At 42.7% G+C, this 21,874-nt stretch overlaps 1 protein-coding gene across 3 annotated transcripts in view; it reads right to left on the bottom strand.

Annotated features, from left to right (window-relative positions):
- The window catches only part of KIAA1958 (KIAA1958 ortholog), a 167,395-nt gene extending 158,019 nt beyond the window's left edge, over positions 1 to 9,376 (bottom strand). The window contains exons 1-2 of one of the 3 annotated variants that reach the window (XM_073021855.1): positions 9,085 to 9,307; positions 4,969 to 5,060 (exon numbers count right to left, since the gene is read on the bottom strand). The gene's annotated coding sequence lies outside the window, so the exon portion shown is untranslated. Of the gene's footprint in view, positions 1 to 4,968; positions 5,061 to 9,084 lie in introns of all 3 variants that reach the window. The other 2 variants (XM_007968398.3, XM_073021854.1) reach the window with 2 other exon arrangements.
- Between the last annotated feature and the right edge of the window lie 12,498 nt (positions 9,377 to 21,874).

The raw sequence follows: 21,874 nt of genomic DNA, 5'->3' as shown, positions 1-21,874 counted from the left end.
AATATACCATGATGTATTTATTCAATCTGAGTCAGTTTAATATTGCTGTATAACAAATCACCTAAAAATTTAGTGGCTTAAAACAACAATTTCTTGTTTCTCACAATTGTATGTTTTCTGGGTAGTTTCTCCTCTGGCTTTCCCTGGACTTGTTCATGTGGCGACTTTTAGCTGGAAGGAAGGTCAGCTAAACTACAAGGTCAAAGATGGCCTCACTCACAAGTTTGTCAGTAAGTACTGGTCATTGGCTGGGCACCACGATTCTCTTCCATGTAACCTCTCCTACTCCAGGACATCCCTATATAGTGGTCTCAGGACATTATTCCCCGGAGGACGTAAGCACTGATCAAGCTTGTGTTGCATAATGCTTGCTAATGTCCAACTGGCCAGAGCAAGTTACACAGCCAAAGTCAGACTCACTGTGGAAGGGAACAACAATGACTGATGGCCATTTGGACAGATTTCAGTTTGGAGCAATGACAAATGTGCTATGAGCATTCTAGTCCATATATTTGGGGAGTATGGATCATAGAGTAGAACTACTGAGTCACAGGATTTGCAGCATATGTCCAGCTTTAGTACATACAGCCATAGAGCTTTCCAAATTGCTGTACCACTTTACATTTCCATTCCAATTTACACTTCGAATAGCAGAGCAGGAGAATTTCAGCTACTCTACATCCTCATACTTGGTATTTTTTATTTTTCTCATCTAGCCATTCTAGTGAGTGTACAATGGTACCTCATTTTTATTTTAATTGAGTGGCCATATTTTTAAAATACTCCAGCTAAGCAACAAAGGAGAAAATCTTCAAACCATAAAAGGAGGAAAACTATATTTGCCAATTTCCACCTCCATCACAGAAACCTTCTCCAAAAGTACAGGTAAGACCATCTAATTTAAATATGACCAAGAGAGAACAATTAAAAAGTACAGTAAGAAAAAAGATGAAAACTGTAACATATTTCAAAATGAATAAGAGAAATTAAGAAAATAGCCAGGCACAGTGCCTCATGCCTGTAATCTCAGCACTTTGGGAGACCAAGGCAGGAGGATCACGAGCCCAAGAGTTCAAGACCAGGCTGGGCAACACAGTGAAACCCATCTTTACAAAAAAAAAAAAAAAATTCAGCTGGTAGTGATGGCACACATCCATAGTCCTAGCTACTTGGGAAGCTGAGGTGGGTGAATTCCTTGAACCTTGGATGACAGAGAAAGGCCCTGTCTCAAAAAGAGAAAAAAGAAAAAGGGGAAAAAAAATTTTTAATGATAGAAGCTATGGAAGAACAGCATAGATCAGAAATTGAAAAACTAAAAAACGAATCTTGCCAGATAACAAGAGGATGTACAATAAGAAATGACAAAGTTCATGACAGAACAGGAAAGAAAAAACTCAGAAAGGAAGTGAAAACTAGCAAGAACACTAAACTTGATAGATAGGTGCAGTGGCTCATGTCTGTAATCCCAGCATTTTGGGAGGCCGAAGCAGGCGGATCATTTGAGCCCATGAGTTTGAGACCAGCCTGGGCGACACGGTGAAACCCTGTCTCTACAAAAAATACAAAAACTAGTAGGCCATGGTGATGCACATCTGTAGTCCCAGCTACCTGGGGCTAAACTGGGAGGATCACCTGAGTCGAGAGATGTTGACACTGCAGTAAACCACAATGGTGACACAGCACTCTAGCCTAGGTGACAGTGAGACTGTCTCAAAAAAAAAGAGAGAGACATAGATACCACAGAAGATACACTGAAGGCACTAAAGCATAAAATAGAAAAAAATAAAAATAAAGCAAATATAAAAAATAAGAAAGAATAATATTGAGGTATAGATATAAGAAGATCCAACATACATATAACAGGAGGCCCAAAAGAGAGAAAACGAAAATAATGGAACACTACTAAAAAACTACAATTGATGAAAATATGAAAAAACATTTGAGCCAATGTAATAAAAAACACTGTGTATCTAGGAGAATTAACAGGGAATGGCTAACAGACATTCTAGTAAAATTATTGGCTTTAAAGATGAAGAAAAAGCCCTTGGGTATCTAGGCAAAAAGATAAAATTAAAGAAAGAAAATCATACTGGTATTAGAGTTTGACAACACATTTTACCAGAATAGAATAGGACTCAGCAAACGAAGGCCCAGGGACCAAATCCAGCCCACTGCCTGGTTCTGTAAATTAAATTTTATTGGAACAGTCATGCTAGTTCATTTACACACTATCTAGAGCTGCTTTTGCAATGTAATGGCACAGTTAAGTAATTGGGAAACCTATGACCCACAAAACCTAAGATAATTATTATTTGGTCTTTTACAGAAAAAGTTTGCCAACTCCTGCAAGAGAGTAACATTTTTAAAGATACTTGAGGAGGAAAAAATGTGAGTCAAGTATTTTTATTCAGTCAAAGTGACCCTGAACTATAAAAGTCACAGATAAACTGTTAAATATGAAAGGCAAGGGATACATTTCACATGAGCCACTTATAAGAATTCAGTTAAATTCAGACTACTAAATGATTACAGCCTTACCATAAGGACTTCTGTTGCACACTGAATACATTTAACTGTAAAACTAAGACTAACGCAAAGGTAACACAGTAGCACGATTCACGTGTGGCAAACATACAGAATTGAGAAAACTAGAGGAACAAGAACTGACTGACCCAGGGCTTGATTATGTATGGAAAATGGGATTAAGAATAAAGAAGGAATCAGAGATAACTCCTAAATTTCTGGACTGGGAAAATGGACGGAAGGTGGTACCAACTCACTGAGCTAGGGAATAAAAGACAAGACACAGATTTGAAGAGGACAGTAAGTCTGGGGCATGTTGAATGTGAAATGTTTGTGGAAAATTAAGTGAATATATCCAGTCATAGTAGGACACAAAGATGTGCATTTCAGGAGAAAAGCCCTGACAAGGTATTAGATTCAGGAATCATCAGACATGTGTGAAAAGACCAAATAATGCATAACTTACCATGAGAGCAGCAAGATGAATAGCTGGAAAAAAAAAAAAAAGGTACCAAAAGAAACAGGTCCTCAGAACTCAGAAGAAAACAGCATTAGTGCTTCCACTGAATTTGGCCACGATAATATTCTCTAGTATTCCAAAACAACTATTAAGAATTTTGGCCAGGCACAGTGACTCAGGCCTGTAATCCCAGCACTTAGGGAGACCCAGATAGGAGGATATCATGAGCCCAGGAGTTCAAGACCAATCTGAGCCACACAGGCTCATCTCTACAAAAAAAAAAAAAGTTAGCTGGGTGCTGGGCGTGCACCTGTGATCCCAGCTACTCAGAAGGCTGAGGTGAGAGGATTGCTTGAGACCAGGAGGTTGAGGCTGCAGTGAGCTGTGATCACATTACTGCACTCCATCCTGGGCAACAGAAAAAGATCCTGTCTCAAAAAAAAAAAAAAAAAAGGGTTTTGTACTTTAAGTCATTCAAAATAAAGCATTTAAAAACAATGACTACGAAGAGTGAAAAAACTAAAAGCCTTTATCTATTCTTAATGACTATATATAGAGCTGATCATACTGCTATGTATTTCGGCCTGGGACTCAAGTGACAAATTGACTACAGAGTAAAAAAGACATAAAAGATGAAACCGCTACAAAATTCCACAAGTGGAGTGAGGTATGTATGTACATATGTAGGGAGGTAGGTACATATGGGTGAAAGGCAGTAGGCAGAGGGGTGGACTGTGTTACGGGATGAACTGTATTCCTCTCGAATTCATCTGTTCACATCCTAAACCCTGGTACCTCAGAAGTGTGACTTATAGGGGAAGTAAGGCCTGGAATAGAGGTAATTAAGGTAAAATGAAGTCACATGTGTGGGTCCTAATCCAATATAAGTGATGTTCTTAAGAGAAAATTAGGACATACACATACACAGAGGGAAAACCAAACGAAGACACCTTAGGAAGACAGCTATCCATCAGCCAAGAGAGGCGCTTTAGAAGAACCCAACCCTGCCAACACTTTGATCTTACACTTCTAGCCTCCAGATTTGTCAGAAAATAAATTTTTGTTGTTTAAGACAACCAGCCTGTGATTCTTTGTTATGGCAGCCCTAACAAATTAATACAAGCTGAGAGGAGGAAGTAATCTTAGCTGGTTAAGAATTCACACATATTGTCAACTCTGTCCCATAAATACAAAGTCCTATAATAGAAAAAACGGTAGAGCTTTTGATACATGGTGATAATGCCTTAAATCACACAAGGAAAATATTTTTTAAATAATTAGTATTTCCAGAGGAAAATATAAGAAAAAATTGAAAGGATATAATATTTGCAATTAAAAAAGGACAGAAAAGGTTGAAGTAATATCAGTTTTGAAGAAAACCAAGAATAAAAAGAGAAGTCAAGCAAGATGTATCCTATGCGTGAAATGAAAGTTAACCAAAGAGTAAATGAATCATCTAAAAACAACCCAGCAAAGCAAGGGAAAGCAATGGAAGCAACTTTGGATAATTATTTAGAATTAAAAAGAGTTGTATTTTATTTTAATGTTTAGTTAATGAATTCCTTGATGATTAACAAAAAACATTTTCAGGCCTCAAGTGAAAATATATTTCCAGTAGGTTTTAATGGAACTTTGGTTCTTTGCAGGTTTCTTAAGGAAAAAAAAAATAACAAACAAAAAAAACAGCTAATAATCACTAGCCATTCCATACATATTAGTTTTTGTCCTATGTCTCGAGCTAAAGAGGCCACAGATTTCCAGAGGAGAGTAAGGTGGAGGAGAAAGCTATTCTCTAACTTGCAGTAACCAAGGGGGGACTTGCTCCCTGGTGCTAGGTTGGCCAAAGTTCATGCAGAGAAGAAAAAAAGCTAGAATAGAAATTCAGCATTTTATGGTAAGATTTTTAACGTTTTTAAACATTGCTTCAATGTTTTAACATCTTCTTAAACTTTTTTAAAGTTATGGTTGGATGTGATGGTTCATACCTACAATCCTAGCACTTGGGAGGCCAAGGCAGGACGATCATTTGAGTCCAGGAGTTCAAGACCAGCCTGGGCAACACTGCAAGACCCCATCTCTACAAAAAATAAGAAAAATTAGCTGAGTGTGATGGCACATGCCTGTAGTTCCAGCTACTTGGGAGGCTGAGATGTGATCCCGTGAGCCCACGAGCTCCAAGACGCAGTAAGCTATGGTTGCACCACTGTATTCCAGCGTGGGTGATAGAGTAATGACCACATCTCTAAAAAACACAATGTTATATCTCATGTCAAAGTTGTATAATTTCTCTTTTGATACATAGTTACTTCCTTTCAGTATAACAATATCACAGTTGTCCTAGACCAGGATTCTTTGCTTTCTATACATTATTTTCAAGTGTGATAATATGTTTCTGAAATACATCTTCTTTGTCACTAGAGCCATTACTATTACCAGTATGAACACTAATGGTGAAAAAGCTCTCCAACTGTTTTAAGTGTAAGACTTTGCAAAACAAACTTGAATACGGCTGCATAATTTGCCTTTCTCCAGAAAAGCCTATTAAACGTTGTTGGCATTGGATACAAAATCAAATTCAAAAATTTGCATTTTCAGTACTTTTGGTTTCTTGACCTTTATTTGAATTTGAGACTAAGCTTTACCAAACAACAGAATTTACACAGTAACTAGCCAACCACAGTCCTCATTATGGAATCTATGCAGTGCATTTGTTACCTAGGAAACGGACCAGAGCACAGGCAGAGTGCAATTTCAGTCTAGCAAAAGAATTCTCCAATCATGCTAGTAAATAAAGTCCATAAATCAACTAATCAGAAGCAAAGTCAAGAAGTACCACGTAAGAGTTAAGCTCAATGGAAACTTTTTTAAAGGAAAAGAAACCTGTGGGGCTTCCTCAGGCAACTATGGAGATCTCTGAAGTAAATATTATGAGCAGGTTTCTTTACAAACACAAACTGTCAGAAAATAAACTGTTCAAAATAAATGGCTTCTCTCCAATCTTCAGCTTCTCTATTTTTGACAGTACTTAAGAGAAAAAGCTTCTTTAGAGCCAGCCTCATACATCTGGTACCAGAATATTAATCCAAGAATGAAATCTGCATTTTCGGCTTGCAGCATGGGGTTGGTGCTGTTGTTAAACAATGCAGGATGATGATAACGGCTGGAACGAGAGGTCACTGTCCACACCTCTCACAGCAGGACCTGCTTCCCCACTAGGCTACAAAAAAATGTGAAAAAGACTTGAAAGTCACAGATTTATCACAAAGAATAAAATGGTTACTTTTCAGCTTTCCATTTATTACTAATGAAAACACTAGTCATTTGAGCATTGTAGTTAACATAAAGTGGCCATTTTAAGCTTCCTGTAATGATACCACATTGATAACCAATAAACAGGAAAATGCTAGAAAAGTCCATGGATTTTAAAGCCTATCAAATTTAACTGTGGACGGCTTAGTGTTGTTTTTTTAAAAAGAGAAGTTGGTAAATGTCAGCTATATTTAAAAATCCAGTTTCATACAAATTCAAATTTTCTGGAAGTAGCACGTATTTGTCAAAACAAGCGAAAAAATTTCAAACATGAAAAATGAAAAATAATTTATATGCCTTTCTGAACACCAACTTACTAGAAAGGAAATCAGTTGAAAAATACATAAGGTTCTCTGGAATGCTTCTGATTACACTAAAATATTATTGCTAATCATACAAAAACAAAAAATTAGTATCTACTTATCAGTCAAAAAAACACACAAAAACATAAACAAAACTAGGGTGTTATATTTTACCCAGCCCACATAAAGACTACACTGATGATCTCAGAAAACAGTTAGGCACAACTACAACTTTGCCAAAACAATTCTCAGTACAGACCACACTCTGTTAATGCTTAGTTACACAGTGACTCTTTGTTAAATCTTATCACTACCACTGACAGCCTTGTAAATATATAAATAAGCAATTCAATTATTAGCTTATCTTTTTTTAATACTTTAAAGAGCTAAGGAAGAGTATGTATACCTAAGTGCTGAAATTCTGAGAGTGGTCTAGAACTCCATTCCTGGATTCGCGATAAAGCCTGATCAAATTTCAGTACCTCTCCTCTTTGGGCTATTACTATGAATGGAGAGGGACAAGGAACGCTAGTCAAGGGCCTACCAGAGCCACATACTGAGCTCTGTGCCTCTGTGCAGAATTTAAATTCATTTACCTAATGTAGACTGGAAGTCAAAGCAGAAACTAGTAAAATTTTGTCAACTAAAAGGGATTGGCTTGATCACTGCTAGGTTTTAAGTAATGTGTGTATAAATGTACACTCCAGGCATTTACAGTATTAGGCATGCAATAATATTAATCTGTTTAACTGGGGCAAGAATCTAGGATAAATTTTTCTCCTAGAAAAAACCACTATTTTAAGCAGACTAAACTTTTTATAATGACAAAAATCAGTTTGTCTAAAAAAAAGTGCATTAAATTGTACAGTTTTCTAAATTTTAAACCTTAATGAAAATTTAAATAATACATAATTTTCCACGTTTTTCCTTCAAGTTTAGATGATAATGCTTTTTGTTTTTTTAGGAAAACCTCCATTTTCTACATATGACTGTATATATAATTGTATGCATGGCCCCCAAAACTGCTTCTTCGTTTTTTTAATTTCCTGGGTAACTGTCAGACTTAAGTTTGTCAATATTAATTCTCACGCGGGGGGCAAAAAAGAGTTTCCAGAACTGAGCAGTAGATTGAGATTAATACAGTTATAAATCCATACCTGCATATTAAAAATCTGAATCTGTAAAATTTATTTTCTGGGTGCTTATTCAACCTCGTTTATCATTTGAATATCTACAAATACACAGCAACCGTTAATGAAGAAACTTAGCTAGCTAATCAAATAAGACAAATCAGAAACATTACCCTACCGTATTTTTCAAAACACGGTATCCACATCCATGCACAACCGAATCGCTGGGTTATATACATAGAATAAAATAGGAAAAGCACAATCCTAGGGGGAAAACTCAATTCTGACATTCATGAGCTCATGGCTTGTGAAAGATCTCATATCTTAAATCAGTAGAAATAAAGGCTTCAGCCTGAACGGAAAGCTAGATCATTGTTTACTGCACTCCAATTTAACCTCCACCATGCAAGCTGTCACTACCTGACTGACTTGTTAACTGTTTATCTCGTCGGGAGAGGATTCCGTCTTGCGAATCCTAACAAGTACGGGAAAAAACAAAACTTTACTCCTAAACTTCAACACACACACACACACACACACAAAATATACATAATTGTAAAAATCACAGCCATGTTCATTTTTTAAAGTCTCCATCTAAAACCTTAAAGAAAAAAAAAAAAAAGACTTAAGGGAACCAAAAACATTCTTTGATTTTGGTTTGATGTTGCTCGGTCCAACCTCCTCCTACCCAGGGGAATACATTTCTCGATATATTTGATAACAAACACAAATCACTGTGCGCAGCCTCAGATGGGGGTGGGGGACGGAAGAGCCTTTTGGAGAAAGCCCTCCTCCGTTAGAAACAATAAATAAGGGAGCGAAGCCATGCACGTTCCTTCACACACGCCCCAAACGCACCTCGGCGAGCCTCCCGAGGAGGGAAACTAGTGGGGCAGAGCCCTGAACCACCTCTCTTTCTCCATAAGCATCTCAAGACTTGGAAACTAACAGGACAGACCTTTTCTTCCTCCTTCCCGCCCTCCTTCCCACCTCCAACAGACCCAAGAGCAGAAGCAGGGGCGCCAGCCCCACGCACTGCGCCTGCAACCGCCGCTGAGACCCGAGCTGCCGGGCGGCGGGGCGGCCCGGGGCAGGCGGACCGGAGCCGCCGCCGGGGGTCTCTGCGCCTCGCACCCCCAAGCCCGGCGCTGCCGACGAGCGGCCGCCCGGGTCCCTGCCCTCGCTCCGGCCTCGCTCCCCCGAGAGGAGACAAAAGGAAGGTTCAGCCGGGTCACCGCGCGGCCGCTGACGGGGAAGCAGAGTCGACCCCTGCGCGGCCGCCCCCCACACAAAGGGGCTCCCCGCCTGGGTCGCGGCGTCGGCGCGCTCGTCCCCGCCCAGCGCGCGGGCTCTCACCCACCTGCAGGTGTCTGTGCGTCTGTCCATAGGAACGCGGGCGGCGGGGGGGGGCCTGCGGGAGCCGGGCAGCCCGGGCTGGACGGGGCGGGCCGGAGGGGCGCGAGGGCGGGAGGAAAGCGGCCGGAGGACCCGGCACCGAAGGCAAAAGGCGCGGGGAAGGCGCCCGGCGGGCGGCGGACCGAGGCGTGGGGCGGGGGGCGGGGGCGCCAGCCTGGCTCGGCCGACCGGCGCGCGCCGCTCCGTGCGCCCCGAGCTCCGCGCGCCCGGCTCGGAGCGCGGCGGGCGGGCAGGGGGCGGGGCGCGGGCGGGCCGGGGCGGGGCCGGCGAGCGGGGCGGGGGCTCGGACCTGGGGCTCCAGCCGGCACCGGAAACGCGCCGTGGTCGGCGAGACCCACAGGAAGTGTGTAACGACACCTCCTACGGCACGCACCAAGCTCGCAGTCGTAGCTGCCCGGAGGAGGTGTAGACCGAGCCTCCTGCTGCATACACGCGCGCACGCGGCGGCTGGCGCGCTGCCCCTGGAGGTTTGGAGCAACTGGTCCTCCGCGCGCACGAGCTCAGTCCCTGCTGCCCCGACAGGTGTGGAACCCGCCATCCCCGCTATGGTCCGAGGAAGTGTACAGCACCGCCCCCTGCTACACGTCCCGGGCCCGCGGTCCCCGATGCCCCCCGGAGCTCTGTGCACCTCCACTGAAATGCAAGGAGCAGACAGAACCTACACCGTCCGTGAGGTGTGTGATTCCCCTTATAACGCATTGAGTAAAGTCACCTCTCCGCCCAGGGATGTGCGTTAACACTTTCCACCGAGATGCTAGGTACAGTCCACAGTCACTGCTGCCCCATCAAGGTGCCCATCATCCCCCTATAACACACACACCTCTATCCCATCGAGGGAGCGGGGATGCTTATTGACACTTGAAATACACTAAAACTAGGTCCTCCAGCAAACCAGGGACACAAGAACACCACTACAAGGGGACACACACCAGGGACACAACACCACGACTCAGCACAGCAAAGCTGAACCTGGACTTACTAGGTGCTACCAGGCTTTGTCCACCTTTATTTTACCTAACACTTACATAGTACATGCTGTGTGCCCACAGTTTGCACTGAGTACTTAGCGAATATTAATTTATTTAATCCTAAGAACTCTAAACAGTGGCTGCTATTAATATTGCCATTTTACAGATAAGGATTAATATTGCCATTTTATGGATATGGATGAGGCACAGAGAAATTAAGAAATGTGTTCAACATCATATATATAGTAGCTAGAGGAGCCTGGATTCATTCATGACAGTCTGGCTTCAGAGTCTGCTCTTAACTCCCTTTCTATTTACAGCACTGACCATCTCCAAAACAGTAATCATGGTAATAAATAACATTTATACCATATCTGATTGGCCTTAATTAGTGCCCACATCTTGGCCTCACCTCACCTGTGACAGGCATACCCCAGTCACTTGTACCCTTGGAGTAGGTAAGGGAGGAGAAGAATACTTTTGAGGCAGAAAAAGAGGCTAACTTCTTAGCAAAGGAGAAGATATCCAGGGTCGCCCAGAATCCAGGCAGGTAACTTCATTGCCACATCAAGCATGTTCTCTCCTTTAGGGTAGCTTCTGTCAACCCCTCTCCATCTCTAGAGCTGATTCAGGTTGATGTTCTTAACACTCCTCTATTAGCACTCTTCCAGGTCTAGGCTGAAATTTGAAATCTGTGTAAACTTTGACACAATAATGTTTGTACAAACAAAAAAGACCAAAAATGAAAACCCCCTAGTTAATTGCTGCATATTCTAAAGATGGGATCTTGTGGAGAAATTGGAACTCTTATGCAATGCTGGTAGGAATGTAGATGGTACCACCACTATGCAAAACAGTGTGGAAGTTCCTTAAAAAACTAAAACTAGAGCTACCATATGATCCAGCAATCCCACTTATGGGTAAGTGTCCAAAAGAATTGAAAGCAGGATATCGAAGAAATATTTGCACACTCATGTTCATTGCAGCACTATTCACAATAGCCAAGAGGTTGAAGCAGCCCAAATGTTCATCAACAGATAAATAGATAAATGAAAATGTAATATATACATATAATGGAATACTATTCAGCCTTAAAAATGAAGGAAATCCTATCACAGGCCACAACATAGATGAACCTTGAGGATGTTGTGCCAAGTGCAATAAACCAGTCACAAAAGGACAAATACTGTTATGATTTGATGTATATGAGGTATGTAGAGGTATGTAAATTGTGTGATTATGTCAAACTCGTGGAAACAGACAGTAGAATAGTGGTTGCTAGAGGGTAGAGGGAGGGGAAAATAGTGATATAATGTTCACTGGGTATAGAGTTTCAATTTTGCAAGATGAAAAAGTTCTAGAGATGTTACACAATAATGTAAATAGAACACCACTGAACTGTACACTTAAAAGTAGTTACACAGGTACATTTTAAGTTGTTTCTGCCACAATTAACTTTAAAAAAAATCTAATTTTATTTGTTTAAAGGATATTTCATTATAATGAATTTTTTTAATGATACATAGGCATCCAACCATGATGAGGTACCTTGTCGAACAAACTAACTCTGCCACTGAGGACTGTAAAAGCTGTTTAAAAAAATAAATAAATAAGTCTGTTCAAAACAATTGGAGAGCAACCCTGTCATCCAAGGCTTGAGAGTCCAAGAGCCCCCAGGAAGAAGGGAAATACTTTGAAGTGAGTCCTGCATTCTCAGCCACTCTTCCTTCTCAGGGCATTGTTGATTTGTGTCTAGGAGTGTGGAAGTCAGAAAGAAGCACCCTAGAGCTTACTGGCAGTCTTATTGGCCTGGTGATACAAAATTTGGAGTCGAGTCTGTTAAGGCAGCTAGGACTTGAGAAACCAAGATCCCAGATAAAGCAATCACAGTAAACCTAATGGGTTGGCTGAGGGCCGTAATCCTGGCACTTTGGGAGGGTGTGGCAGGAGGATTGCTTGAGACCAGGAGTTTGAGACCACCCTGGGTAACATAGTGAGACCCCCATCTCTACAAAAAGAAAAAAAAAAAAATTAGCTAGGCGTGGTGGCCCACATCTCCAGTTCCAGCTACTCAGGAGAAAGAAAGAGAGCGAGAGAAAGGAGACCTGTGGGATTATGCTTTTATTAGGTCCATAGGCATTATGCCCTTAAAAAACCACATGCGCAAAGGAGGGGAACTTATTTCCAAGGCTCTGGTGTTGACCGTTAAGTTTTTGTGGTGTTTTGTTTTGTTTTGAGACAAGGTCTCGCTCTGTCGCCCAGGCTGGAGTGCAGTGGCGTGATCTCAGCTCACTACAGCCTCCTCCGCCTCCCACATTCAAGTGATTCTCGTGCCTCAGCCTCCCAAGTAGCTGGGATTATAGGCACATGCCATCCTGCCCAGCTAATTTTTGTATTTTCAGGAGAGGCAAGGTTTTACCATATTGGCCAGGCTGGTCTTGAACTCCTGACCTCAAGTGATCCTCCCACCTTGGTCTCCCAAAGTGTGGGATTACAGGTGTGAGCCACCACACCTGGCCAGAAGGGTAAATTTTAACAAGGCCAAAGGTGACAGCGGGGGCTGGGGGGTGGGTGTACAACTGGGTTTCCAAAGACTTAGGCCAGACCTAAAAATGAATACCAAAGCAGCAACTATATTAAAAAATTTATTACCCTGGTACATGCTTCAACATGGATAAACCTGGAAAAGCTTACAAAGCTATGCGAAAGAAGCCAGTCACAAAGGGTCATATGATTCCATTTATATGAAGTGTCTAGAATATACAAATCAACAGGGAGAGAAAGTAGACTAATGATTCCCCAGGGCTGAGAGGTTTCGGTGAAAATGTGAGGTAACTACTACAGAGTAAAGTTTCTTTTTGGGGTGATGAAAATATTCTAAAATTGGATGAAGTTTATGAAACTCTGATTATACTAACAACTACTGAATTGCACATTTTAATGGGTGAACTGTATGGTATCTGAGTTATTTCTCAATAAAACTGTTTCAAAAAGAAAGCATCAAATACAAATCCTAGGCCAGGCATGGTGGCTCATGCGCGTCATCTCAGCACTTTGGGAGGCCAAGGTGGGAGGATTGCTTAAGCCCAGGAGTTTGGGACCAGCCTGGGCAACAAAGTGAGACCCCATTGCTACAAAAAAATTAAAAAATTAGCCGGGCCTGGTGACACACGTCTGTAGTCCCAGCTACTTGGAAGGCTGATGTGGGAGAATCGGTTGGTCCTAGGAGCGTCAGGGCCACAGTAAGCTGTGTTTGTGCTACTGCACTCCAGCTTGGGTGACAGAGCAAGACTCTGTCTCCAAAAAAAAAGGAAAAAGGAGTCCAAGAGGGCCCAGTCTGAGGAAGGGGCACAGGTGCCAAGTCCAGCTGTGAAGGTGCCATGTCCAGCAAGAAGGACCCCCTAAAACAGTCCAAGAAGCAGGCCAAGAAGATGAATGAGGAAGATAAGACTTTCAAGCAGAAGCAAAAAGAGGTGCTGAAACAAAATGATTTATCCCAACAATTGCAGAATACAGGTTCCTTTCTTTCATTATTTTTATTTGTTTTGAGACAGAGTCTCACTCTGTCACCCAGCCTAGAGTAACGTGGATCATAGCACACTGCAGCCTTGACCTCCATGTTCAAGCGATCCTCCCACATCAGCCTCCTGAATAGCAGGGACTACAGGTGGGTATCATCATACCCAGCTAATTTTTTTTTCTTTCTTTCTTTCCTTTTTTTTTTTGAGACGGAGTCTCACTATGTCACCAGGCTGGAGTGCAGCGGTGCGATCTCGGCTCACTGCAACCTCCGCCTCCCAGGTTCAAACAATTCTCCTGCCTCAGCCTCCCAAGTAGCTGAGACTACAGGCATGCGCCACAACGCCCAGCTAATTTTTGTATTTTTAGTAAAGATGAGGTTTCATCATGTTGGCCAGGATGGCCTTGATCTCTTGGCCCTGTGATCCGCCCGCCATGGCCTCCCAAAGTGCTGGGATTACAGGTGTGAGCCACCACACCCGGCCATACCCAGCTAATTTTTAATTTTTTTTTTTTTTTTTTTGTAGAGATGTGGTCTCGCTATATTGCTCAGGTTGGTCTTGAACTCCTGAGCTCAAGTGATCCTCTCACCTTGGCCTTCGAAGTGTTGGAATTACAGGCATGAGCCACCATGCCCAGCCTAAATGTTCCTTTTAAGTGCATATATAATGTTCACTAAAAAAGGCCATATAATTAGCTATAAAACAAGTCTCAAGAAATTTAACACGATTGAAGTCACACAAAGTATATTTTCTAACCACCGTAAAGCTAAATTTGAAATCAATTATAGATCAGTATCTGGAAACTCTATGAATATTTGAAAATTAAACATTTTTCTATGTTCCTCATTGACTAAAGAAGAACTCAGAAGGAAAGTAGAAAAATCTCTTGAAGTGAATGAAAAATTACACAATATATCAAATGTTTGTGGAAAAATGTTAAGGCAGTTCTAAAAGTAAAATTTATGGCTTAAAAGTTTATATCGGCCGGGCACGGTGGCTCAAGCCTGTAATCCCAGCACTTTGGGAGGCCGAGACGGGCGGATCACGAGGTCAGGAGATCGAGACCATCCTGGCTAACACGGTGAAACCCTGTCTCTACTAAAAATACAAAAAAAAAAACTAGCCGGGCGAGGTGGCGGGCGCCTGTAGTCCCAGCTACTCGGGAGGCTGAGGCAGGAGAATGGCGTGAACCCAGGAGGCGGAGCTTGCAGTGAGCTGAGATCCGGCCACTGCACTCCAGCCTGGGTGACAGAGCAAGACTCCGTCTCAAAAAAAAAAAAAAAAAGTTTATATCATAAGAAAAAGAAGGCCCAAGAGAATGAACTAACTTTTAATCTTCGGAAGCTAGAAGAAAGGACATATTAAACACAAAGAAGAAAACAAGTAAGATAGTAGAAATCAACTTACAACAGAAAACAGACCGCCCCCCCAAAACAAAAGTAAGAAAGAAAATAAAGGAAAACATAAAGTATTTTGTAAAAAATCATTGCCAGGCATGGTGGTTCATACCTGTAATCTCAGTGCTTTGGGAGGCCAAGGTGGGTGAATCGCTTGAGCCCAGGAGTTTGAGACCATCCTGGGCAACATAGTGAGACCTTGTCTCTACGAAATTAAAATTAAAATATTAGCCGAGCATGGTGGTGTGTGCCTGTGGTCTTAGGTCATCTAGAGGCTGAGGTGGGAGGATCACTCCTGTCCAAGAGTTTGAGGTTGCAGCGAGCTGTGCTCATGCCAGTGTACTCCAGCCTGGGTGACAGTGAGAATCTGTACTAAAGCTCCATTTACATTAGTCAAGAAAATGGACATTACTAATTTCAAAAATGAAAGAAGGAATTCATAGACATTAAAGTGACAATATAGAATATTGGGGTCAACTTTATGCCGCTAAATTGAACAACTTAAATTCTTTAAGAGACAAAAATGACAAAATGGGCTCTAGAAAAAAATACAAATTTGAATAGTTTTCTTTTTATTAAGATATCGAAGCCTGGCCAACATAACAAGACCCACAAAACAGATTTTTTTTTTTTTTTTTTTTTAATTAGCTGGCATAGTCACATGCTCCCGTAGTTCTAGCTACTCAGGAAGCTGAGGCAAGAGGATTGCTTGAGCCCAGGGGTTCAAGGATACAGTGAACTATGATTGCTCCACTCCACTCCAGACTAGGTAACAGAGCAAGACCCTGTTTGTAAAAAAGAAAACAAAAATGAATTTGCAGTTTAAAACTTTCCCTTAAGGAAAATCTGGCCCGGGTAAATTCACTGGTAAATCTGATAAATTCTGTCAAACTTTTAAGAAAAAATAATGCCGGCCGGGCGCGGTGGCTCACACCTGTAATCCCAGCACTTTGGGAGGCCAGGACGGGTGGATCACGAGGTCAGGAGATCGAGACCATCCTGGCTAACACACTGAAACCCCGTCTCTACTAAAAATACAAAAAATTAGCCGGGCATGGTGGCGGGCGCCTGTAGTCCCAGCTACTCGGGAGGCTGAGGCAGGAGAATGGCGTGAACCTGGGAGGCGAGCTTGCAGTGAGCGGAGATGGCGCCATTGCACTCCAGCCTGGGCAATAGAGCGAGACTCCGTCTCAAAAAAAAAAAGCTATGGCCCCAATATGGCAAAGGGACACAAATACAAAATTGAATCCACCAATATATAATTAATACAATATGACTAAATGGGATTTTTCCTAGAAATAATAAAGTTAGCTTTTCACTCAAAAATCAATCATTACATTGTTTCTTCTTATGTAAAATAATAATAATAATTTTTTTTTTGAGACGAGTCTCACTCTGTTGCCTAGGCTGGAGTGCAGTGGCACAATCTTGGCTCACTGCAACTTCTGCCTCCCAGGTTCCCCTGCCTCAGCCTCCCGAATAGCTGGGATTACAGGCACGTGCCACCACGCCTGGCTAATTTTTTGTATTTTTATTTGAGATGGGGTTTCACTGTATTAGCCACGATGGTCTTGACCTCCTGACCTCATTATCCGCCTGCCTCGGCCTCCCAAAGTGCTGGGATTACAGGCGTGAACCACAGCGCCCGGCCAATAATTATTATGGTGTATAGCTGGCCAAGAATCTTTACCATCTTTATACTGACTTAAGCATCTCAAAATTTAGAAACAGAATTGCCTGGAAAAGAATATCATAAGGAAGATAAAAAGTCTAAAATAAGAGATTTGTGTGCTGTAAGGTTTAAAATCTCATCCCATGTGGGCCCATTATTGAAGGTTTATTAGTGTATTTTGGAGGTGTCATAATTCACTGATACTTTGCAATCTTTGTGTCCTTGCATTGTTGTCTGAGCATTTAAGAAGACTGCCCCTGGCTGGGCATGGTGACTCACGCCTGTAATCCCAGCACTTTGGGAGGCCGAGGCAGGCAGATCACAAAGTCATGAGATCAAGACCATCCTGGCTAACATGGTGAAACCCCGTCTCTACTAAAAATACAAAAAATTAGCCTGAGATGGTGGCGGGCGCCTGTAGTCGCAGCTACTCAGGAGGCTGAGGCAGGAGAATGGCATGTACCTGGGAGGCGGAGCTTGCAGTGAGCCAAGATTGCGCCACTGCACTCAAGCCTGGGCGACAGAGCGAGAGTCCGTATCAAAAAAAAGAAGACCGCCCCTCTTCTGTCTTATGAAGGTGTTCTTTGGCAGGAGAACACCTTCTTCACTATTTAGCCTGTGATTCACATAGTTCTTCACATAGTTCTTCACTATTTAGCCTGTGATTCTGGAAGGGCCAGCTCCCAGATAAGCTGGAATGACCCCAGATAGGCAGAGCTTGTGATTTCTCTAGTTGACTGGGCTACTGCCTTTGCTCTGATACTGGATAGAGCTGCTGGCTGGGTACTGTGAGGGCTTTTGGTCAGGTTAGTCGCAGGATATATTCCCTAGCCAAGCAATTCTGATATTTGGGATCTGCAGTTAGGGAAGGCTGCGGGCTGGGATTGGAAGTTAGGTGGAGTCACTGCTCGGGACAAGTGGGATCACAAGCTATGTTCCTTAGAATTGCACAATTGAGGCTGGGTGCGGTCTATAATCCCAGCACTTCGGGAGGCCGAGGCAGGTGGGTCACGAGGTCAGTAGTTCGAGACCAGTGTGACCAACATGGAGAAACCCTGTCTCTACTAAAAATACAAAAATTAGCTGGGTGTATTGGTAGGTGCCTGTAATCCCAGCTACTGGGGAGGCTGGGGCAGGAGAATCACTTGAACCTGGGAGGCAGAGGTTGCAGTGAGCTGAGACCGTGCCATTGCACTCCAGCCTGGGCAACAACAGTGAAACTACATCTCCAAAAAAAAAAAAAAAAATACAGAATTGAGGATTGCCTGCCTGTCAGGATGGAACTGTGGGGTAGGCTTTTGGCTGAGTTAAGTGGTTGTTTGACTTCTCAGGTCAAGCCAGTCTAGCCCCTTTGCATTTCTGAAATGTTCAGAGGTGGGAGTCTTCCTGCGTGGGTAGGTTGTTAGGTGGGATTTTTGAATGAGGGCTGAGTACATCTTCGTTTGGCTTCCTGGGTCAAGCTGGTCTACCTCCTTCTCTCCAGTGCATGGAGGTGGGAGTTTCCTTGCTTGAGTAGGATTGTTAGGGTGGGCTCTGAGTCTGGGCACAGAGACTAGCTATCTAGGGACTCAAGCTAGCTTGAAATTCCCACCATGCTTCTGAAAGTGACTAGCTCAGTTTTGTGGGTAGGCTTTGAGACTGGCTGGTATCTCTCATCTGGTGCCACAATTGGCAGAAACGTAAAGGTATTACCAAGATCCACGTGCTGGTTACTATGACCTCTGTCTCCTTTCGTTGTTTCTACCTGGCCCTGCATGGTCTAGTGATGCCATTTCCCCAAGTGTTCCAGGGGAAAACACAGTGGGCTGCCTGGGAAACATCTCAGAATACACTAGGGAAGCTAGATGACTGTCTCAATTTCTCTTTTCCCCTAGTAGAAACTGTGGGCCAGGAAAATCTTCTGTCTTGCATTGTGCTGACTTGGAGGGAAAGGGGTGCCACAGTTGGAATAAGACCATTCTTCCTTGGGCAACATAGTGAGACACAGTCTCTTAAAAAGAAAAAAAAAAAAAAAAAGACTGTTCTCTTTACCCTTCTAATTCAGATTTCATTCAGTTCTGTGGACCATGTGTGTCTCAAACTTGTTTCTAAGTGTTGGGGTTTACAAAAGGATTTTCTGCCCTGTGGATAGTTTCTAGGTGAACTTTCTGTTGGTTAGGAATGAAGCCTGATACTTCCTAAACTGCCATAATTCCCCTAGATACAGCTGTTTGTCTCTATTTAAGTACATTTGGCTTCAAAAAACATGGGTTGGGGAAAACAGCACAATAAATATTTTTAACTTAAAAAAATCATTTTAGACTAGGCAAGGTGGCTCACACCTGTCATTCCAGCACTTTGAGAGGCCAAAGCAGGAGGATTGCTTGAGACCAAGAGTTTGAGATGAGCCTGGGTAACAGAGCAAGACCCCCATCTCTAAAAAAAGTAAAAGTAATTTTAAGAAATCATTTTAATTCACCATATTAATAGAATAAAGAATAACCCTATCGTCTCAATAGATAATAGGAATAGCATTTGACAAAATTCAGCAATCGTATGATAAACAATAATCAGCCTGATAATGTGCATCTACAAAAAAAAACACCCTACAACTGTCATAGTTAATGGTGAAAAAACACAGTGTTTTCCCCCTAAGACTAAGAACAAGGCTGGGATATCCATTCTTACCACCAATATTCACCACTATACTGTGGGTCTAACAGTGCAATATGACAAGAAAAGAAATATATAAGGCACACAGAATGTTAAAGAAATAAAACTATCTTTATTTGCAGATAACTATCACATACATAGAAAATCCTAAGGGATTTACAAAAAAGCTGCTAAAACTAGTAAGTAAGTTTAACAGTATTGCAGGACACAAAGTATTTCTGTATCCTAACATAGAATAATTAAAAACTGGAATTTAAAAAATTATTTAGGCTGGGCATGGTGGCTCACACCTATAATCCCAGCACTTTGGGAGGCTGAGGTGGGAGGATTACTTGAAGCCAGGAGTTTGAGACCAGCCTGGGCAACAAAGTGAGACCTTGTCCATACAAAAACAAAACAAAGCCAGGCATGGTGGTATTTGCCTGTAATCCCAGCTACTTGGAAAGCTGAGGTGGGAGCCCAGGAAAGCTGAGACTTGGAAAGCTGAGACCTTGAGCCCAGGAATTCAAGGCTGCAGTGAGCTATGAGCATGCCACTGCACTCTAGAATGCACTGCAGAAAAAAGAAAACATCTGTGCACTGAGGTACACTATGAAAGCATTACATGACTGTTTTGGGAAAAACTCCAAACCGTTTTTCCTCTGCTCTTATACCAACACAACAATCACCAACACACAAGAAGACTTCTGTGAACAAATGTGTGAGGGTTTTCCCCACACACTAAGCAGTGGACACCAAGTGGGTGTCCTCCAATTTTATTCTGACACTATCTACTTGGAGATAGTGGGTATCACGATGTTCCCCACTATCTACTATCTCCAAAGTGTTAGATGCCACAGGTTGAGGGCTCAGTCCCCAAAACTGGCCCACCTCCCAGACACCAGTTGTAACTCTGGGCCTCTGGAAATTCTGAGCCACCGACTTCAAGTTGGGGTTCCTACAACCCCCACTTGGGGTTCGATTAATTTGCTGGTGCAGCTCACAGAACTCAGGGAAACACATTTACCAGTTTATCGTAAAGAAAATAACAAAGGATACATATGAAGAGATGCATAGGGCACAGTATTGGGGAAGGGGGCACAGAGCTCTCCAGCCCTCCCTGGGTGTGTCACCCTCCAGGACCCTCCTTGTGTTCAGCTATCCAGAAGCTCTTGGAACCCAGTCCTCTTGGGTTTTTATGGAGGCTTCATTAAGTTGGCATTCTTTCCCCCAGCATATGGAGCAGGACCCTCTCTGGAATGAGGGTTTATATGACCCACAGTTCTGCCTTGGGGAGGTAGGTGGAAGGAAGGCAAGAGAAGGTCACAGAGATTCTGTTTCCTGAGGCCTGCCTGCAAGGCCTGACACACCCAACATTTGTAACAAAAGCTTGTAACAATGCTCTGGGAATTATAAGCCAGGAACCCTGGAGAAAAACATGGGGGGGGGGGGGGGACACACAATGACCCAACCTCATGGCATTTCACTCTTAGACTTTTATCTTGACTCTGAGAGAGTCAAGAGTCAAGATTCAATTTAAAAATGGCATCCTTAAAATTCTTTTTTTTTTTTCTTTTTTTTTTAAGACAGAGGCTTACTCTGTTGTCCAGGTTGGAGTGCAGTGGTGCAATCTTGGCTCAATGCAACCTCCACCTCCTGGGCTCAAACAATTCTCACACTTTAGCCTCCTGGATAGCTGGGATTACAGGCCACGCTGCCACACCTGGCTAATTTTTGTATTTTTAGTAGAGATGGGGTTTCACCATGTTGGCTAGGCTGGTCTCGAACTCCTGGCCTCAAGTGATCTGCCGACCTCAGCCTCCCAAAGTGCTGGGATTACAGGTGTGAGCTACCATGCCTGGACAGCATCCTTAAATTTTTTTTTTTGAGATGGAGTCTTGCTCTGTCGCCCAGGCTGGAGTGCCGTGGCACAATGTCGGCTCACTGCAAGCTCCGCCCCCCAGGTTCACGCCATTCTCCTGCCTCAGCCTCCCGTGTAGCTGGGACTACAGGCGCCCGCCACCACGCCCGGCTAATTTTTTTTTTTGTATTTTTAGTAGGGACGGGTTTTCACCGTGTTAGCCAGGATGGTCTCGATCTCCTGACCTTGTGATCCGCCCGTCTCAGCCTCCCAAAGTGCTGGGATTACAGGCGTGAGCCACCGCGCCCGGCCCTTAAATTTTTAAAGAACTGTGTACTTCACCTTCTGGCTATGTTTGCCTTTTACATGTATTAGGGCCTAGAAGCTGCAAATACTTAAAAAAATGGTGAAATCTTACTAAAGATAAATGAGAATTATGATGACCATTATGTGGAACATTCCAGATGAATAAGACTGTTTGTTCATCTAAGAATTGAGTTTAAAAATGAGGGCTTCTGAATCAGGCCCTCCCAGGGATACCTATTGATGTGCAAAAGCTTCTAAAAAGATTTCAAAAATGTTTGCCTCTTTAAAAGATCCCATGTAGAAGGCAAATGAAAAGCTTTAGCAACTAGTTTATAAGAAGATTGAATCTGCCAACCTTTTCACTTAGTTACTATTTTA

This window comes from Chlorocebus sabaeus, chromosome 12 (genome assembly GCF_047675955.1).
Source record: "Chlorocebus sabaeus isolate Y175 chromosome 12, mChlSab1.0.hap1, whole genome shotgun sequence".
NCBI lineage: Eukaryota > Metazoa > Chordata > Mammalia > Primates > Cercopithecidae > Chlorocebus > Chlorocebus sabaeus.
The sequence above is the reverse complement of the archived record's forward strand: the minus strand, read 5'-3'. Positions and strand labels throughout refer to the sequence as shown.